We start from the raw sequence: 6133 nt of genomic DNA, 5'->3' as shown, positions 1-6133 counted from the left end.
ACAAAAATAGGAGACTAAATTATACACACAATTTCTGTGATACAAGTGAGCTACAGTCCTTCACACAATGGCAAGGCAATGTGAGTAGGCAGAAATGCATATATTCTTATGGTTAAGATGCTATTTTCAATATCATAAAAAATAAGGATGAATGGAACCTGATTGTTTCACAATAGAGAACTATGGAAGGAAATTACTAGCAAATCAGATCTCTGGTTAAAATGAATAAGTATGCACTCTTTTCTACAGGGCAATACTGATGATGGGAGGTTACGTTGGGAAAAGCAAATTGAACCAGAAAATCTTTCCAGAGGATTTAAAAGATATGGTGCAAGCCAATGTGTGTACTAGAAGTTTTCCCTCATGGAGAGGATACTAATAGAAAATTATGATTAGATATTTTCACATACCAATCTTGCAAAATTAAAAAAAGATACAAAATTCACAGCAAAATACTGGAGGGGATACCTTGGTATCATCTTCATTTCTTCTGGGATTGTCCCAAATTGAAAGGTTTCTAGTCTGATGTTAGAAAATTGATATAGGAGTTATTGAAGCAATATGTCCTTCAAATTCCTATTACTATGGTTCTAAGCATTCTTCTATTCACACCCTACACACTGTTGTAATAATCTTTGTACAGAATAGGTCTTGTGAGATATTATTGGAAAACTAATAGGTCACTCTTCATTTATGTTCTTGTATGATGTATGCACAGGGCATGCACCAAAGTTATTGGTATGTGTTAGAATTATAGTCTTAAAATATGTTTGGCAAACAACTCATAAGCACAGCCTACCTTAGACAAAGAAATTTGGGTTTGCCCCAATTTACATATATGCAGTAAACAGGGTAAGGGTGGGGGCAGGGAGAGATTGCAGGAAACAGAACAATTTGCATTTCAGCAAACACCAGCAGGAGGGAAGAAAGAGTATGGAGCTTTCCTCACCACCAGACTCCATGTCACCTTCCTCACAGGTTGAATAAACTTTACTTTGAGGGGTAACCCTCAGAAGATTCCATTTCAATGGTTTACTGGTCGATAAAGATAGGGGGGCTGAATCTTAAGTGATAAGCCATTGAATTAACTCATTGTACACAGTATTACTGTACTATAAAAGTGTATAGAGGGAGGGTTTTTATGAAAGCCAACGACACACTGGTGATTAACATTATTGTGTAATGCGTGTATTAGCACTATATGAGGAAATATGGAAACAATGCCATTATACTTTAAAATCTGCGGCCAAACAGAGAGAAACAGGTTCCCTCTCAGATGGGAGAGAAGACAGCTATCTACCTGACATCTATGTAAATTAAGCAAGGTGTGACCAAAACAATGGAAGCCTCATTGACATAGAAAATCAGTAAGGGAATGGGAAGTCCACAGGAAAGGAAGAATGGCATGAGGTCATCCTGACTCTTGAAGCAAGGTCATTGATCTTTGGAAGATGTAAGGAAAGACAGAAGCCATCTTTGGCATCTATCACTGGACAGACAACAGGGGTCAAAGCCATTGTGAGCTGAGAAAGATGGGTCCTTCACACAAGGTGGGGGGATTTGAAGTCCCTGGGAACTGAATGTAGGTGAGAAACATGCTTCAGCAAAGATCTTTCACCCAATAAGACCAGGGAAGCCAGGCTCCTGTGGAAGGTCTTGACACAGAAAGTCAGCCATGGTTGGGAAGAAGGAATGTAAGAAGTGAAACAAAGCCTTGAACAAAGCCTTTACCTTGTTAGATTCATTTTAAACTTTTAGATGTTTGTTTTCAATTTGATTTTCTTGTAGCCATCTCTACTTTTATTTCATTTACTTGGCACCATTTAGCTTATGTCCCAATGTTAATTTTTTTTAAAAAACTATAAACCAGCTCAGTGCTGTGTTTGAAGGGAAAAGTGTATTTTCCCCAGTTAATAAGCTGTGATGTGCTTTTGTCTCTTTAAAGGAACAAATTAACCTTATTTCTTTGAGTGGTCTGTGGCACAGCTGGACACTTCAGGGCATATGGTTTGGGGAAACTGGGAGCTGGGTGTCTGTTGGGATCACCTTGCTGGTTGTAAACAAGGCTGGTGGAAACCAGAGTGTGGCTCTGGGGCTGTAAACAGGTTGCTGGGGTCAGAGCTGCTGAACCAGGGCTGGCTGCATAACACACAGACACTTAAGTGTGACCAGCATGTTGTTGCTGACTGTGAGTATCCCAGGCTGGGAGCTACAGTTGCAGAGCAAGGCACCCAGGATTACAGGCAGATGGTGACACAACCCCTTACTGGTCTGGATTATCACCCTGAGTCCCATGAGATATGGCATGAGGAAAATGCCCTGATCTGCTGATTATAAAGAGACAGATCTCTGTTCAGAGACTGCAGCCAGCACACATTTTATCATGTGCTGCAAATACTGTCTATATAAGTGTGGTTTGCCAGAAAAAAATAATTCAGAAAAATGGATCCCCTGAGTGTCTGTATAGGATTAACATTGGAACTGTTTTAGGAATGATGGGCCAAATGGAATAGAGAGAAAATACTATTGATATTATATTTATGAAAACAATTTAACCCTATCGTAACTCATAACTTGTACTACCTCAACTGCCATATTTGTCATTGTCACTCTGTACTAATAATAATCCAAGAGAATATTTTGTTCCATCAATAATTCTGTTTATATTTAAAAATTGTAGTAACTAGAAATCTGTTAATTTCAACATCAGGAAACAAAATATTGTTTAACATTTTAATATGTCTCATGAATTCAAATGGTGCAATTATGCTGCAATTTATAACTGTTCATCGTACTTCTATTAAACCCAGCCTAACCTCATTCTCTTTCTAAAATTTTAATAAAAGACACACTTAGAATGAAAACTATAGACTATCCATGAAAATTAATTGAAATAGATGTTGAACAAGAAATTCACATGATAAAATCATCAGTCTAACTGTGATATGAGGGGTTAATTCAACAACTGCAGTGACCTTGGATCTTCTTAAAACAAGAAAATTTGTTATTAAATATTCTAAAAGCACTATTAATTATGCCAGCACTGAAAATGCTGCTATATAGCTACTATGGGAATGAACAATACTATATAAAGGCTAGTATAAAACTGTGGCTTGTCTTGGCAAAATATTAGTGATAAAAAGGATAACTTAGACTTTTTAGGTAATTGGAAAATTATTGAAAAAAGAGAGCTCAGTCCTAGATTAAGCCAGCTTTTTGATCCAGAATTTATAAGAGGCAATATGCACTGTGATCTGATTTACATATTAAACAAATACAGCAGATTAACTCAAAAAGTAATTGCTTTTTAAAATAATTTTTTGAAGCACTAAGTTCTCTGAGCAATAAGTGAAATATCTACTCTCAGAAATATAGAAGTTAAAGATAATAGTGTTTATACTTTTAATACTTTGGGATATGGCACACAAACCCATTTGGGATCCAATTCTTCACTTGCAGATGTGTAGGTAAAGCCTAACCAAACAACCATGGCACCCTTTTGACCCAGATTAAGGAAAACATCCCATTCACGGAAGTCAATGGGACTTAAGCACATGTTTAAAGATAAACATATGCTTAAGTGCTTTCCTCACTCAGGTCTCAATAAGGGTTAAAAGAAAATGCAACATTGTTACTCCAACTTGAGAAACAGGATACTGAATTTACAAACAGAAGAAAAACATTTCCTTGTTTTACTGTTAGTGTAAAAGAACACTTAAAAGACTTGTATAAGCCGTTTTATCAGCTGGGAAAAATGGTACACAGCAGTTATGGGAAAGAGGCGCTTAGTACTCAGAGGCTGAGTGGGTACAAAGGGCATTGTATATAATAGTGATGGACAAATTACTAAAGTGCTGAGGCATTGAGGAAGACTTGTATGACTGCATGGAGCACTACTGACTTTAATGTGGCCCCTGCAAAACAAAGAATCCACCAGCACATATAAGATTGCAGGATCAGGGCCTAAAGGACAAACAAAAGGACTCTAATGAAACAGTGCTCCAATTCTGTACTTAATGTATCAGGAGACAAAAACAGTGAAGAATTACAATGTGAAACATTTCTGAAGGGTAGTAGTAGAACAAGTTATTGACAACCAGAAGGTAACAAAGTAATTCAAAGAGTTTAACTTTAAATAGTTCTTTTATTAATTAAACTTAAGGGGAGTGATGCTGCTGTCCTTGAAGTTGTTGACAAAGCTTCAACTGACATAAGTGGGTGGAGAATTGGAGCAGTATGCTCTGATTCTGAAAAGCACCCTCCCACGCCCAACCCCCGACAGCGATTGAGCAGAATGAAAATTTTTGATTATTTTTTTTAACATTTAGTTTGAGAGAACATTTCTGCTAGCAAAACTCAACTGCCCTGATTCAGAAAAGCACTCAAACCACAAGTCTATGTGTGTTGCTAAAGAGGGACAGACTGAAGAAGTGCAGGTATCAGCACCCAGGGAATCAAAATGTTAAATTGTTGTTCCCGAACAGGAGTTTAATATTTGAGTTGTGAGAGCATTTCTGCTAGCAGAACCCAACTTCACAAAGTTTTACAGAAAGTGAATGCAAAATGGGCTATGAACATGGCAGAAACAATTATATTTTAAAAAATAAAACATATAAAGGATTTTTTTAACTATTCACCCAACTCTAGTTTAGAGAAACATTAAAAAGAATATTAGCATCATGTGACAAGCTGGAAGTGTTAATTGTTGACTGCCTATATAAATTATAGAAGTTCTTTAACCTGGTATAGAGAATTCCATGGAAGAGGAAAATTATTCTTACTGGTTTATTTTAGAAAAGGGGATCTTATTTAAGAAATATTTCAGTCTCATGGGACTCTGCAGATCTGTAAGGAAACATGGGTGTTTTTACGTTATTGGTCAAAGTAATGAAGATATGTTTTATTGATTCAAATAGCCAGAAAATATAAAACAATATTTATATAAAATGGTTGCAAAGATTTGCAACCATTTTATATAAATATCATCTTATACTATGTTATAATAGCATAGTGAAGAAAAAATGTGGTGTACAGACACACTGAAATCTGCTATCACCAAATGCCACTCCATCTAGCCAACATTCTTTGGCTGATGTCTTTTAGGTGCCAAATGGTTATTGAATAAAGATTTGAAAGAGAAAACAGAAGAAGTCTTGTGGATTAATTCACAGAGATCAAGTCACATGTAAGTGGAAACACAGAACGAAGTTGGGGGCTGAGGTAGAGCTATTGTATAATGCCTTAATCTAATCAGTCATCTAATCTAATACATAGTGAACCTAATTTTCTCTCGTCTTGCACTTGTGCAACCATTTTACAACAGTTCAAATGGCCACAAAATGCTACCCACTCAGAATGGTACTGTTTTATTGCTTCTATTGTGACAAAGCTCTGTCCTTGCCTCCATGGGTCCCACGTTTCCTGGTGGATTTCGCTAGCTTCAGAGGCTCACTGTGACCCTGTACATAACCCTTCTCTCTCTAGAGACAAGGGTCACAGTCTACTGAGCCATTTTCATTATAAGCTAGTGAGGGAGGTGAGAAGTTATCCTTCCTTGCACAGTGTCTGTTGTCTCCCAGTCTCAGTGATTAATCAGGGGGCAAAGGTGTGTGGGGGGGAGCCCGGGCTCACCCTCTACTCCGGGCTCAGCCCAGGGACCCTAATAGTATCAGCTATAGTAGCTGACCTTTTAGAAACATAACATGTACAATTCCCTGGACTACTTCCCCCACAGCAGCTCTGACTTCCTCAAGGTCCACTTCACCCTTACCTCAGGGCCTCCTTCCTTGTGCCTAATATGGTGTGTACTACTCAGCCTCTCCAACAGCGCAACTTCCTCCAACAGCTCCTGACATGCACACCCACCTGACTAACTGGGAGGCTTTTAACTAGTTTCAGCCAGCCCCTGATTGGCTTGAGGTGTTCCAATCAACCTAGCCTTCTCCCTGCCTTCTGGAAAGTTCTTAATTGGCCCCAGGTGTCTTAATTGACCTGGAGCAGCTTCCATTTCACTTATCCTGGTACCAGGGATTTGTTTAGCCTGGAGCTAATATATCTATCTCCCACTACTTTTCTATAGCCATCTGGCTTTTCCCCGTCACACTGTGTACAAGTTGCAGGACAGCAGAGACTG

Source organism: Dermochelys coriacea, chromosome 3 (assembly GCF_009764565.3).
Source record: "Dermochelys coriacea isolate rDerCor1 chromosome 3, rDerCor1.pri.v4, whole genome shotgun sequence".
In the NCBI taxonomy this organism is placed as follows: domain Eukaryota; kingdom Metazoa; phylum Chordata; order Testudines; family Dermochelyidae; genus Dermochelys; species Dermochelys coriacea.
Note: the sequence above shows the minus strand (reverse complement) of the source record.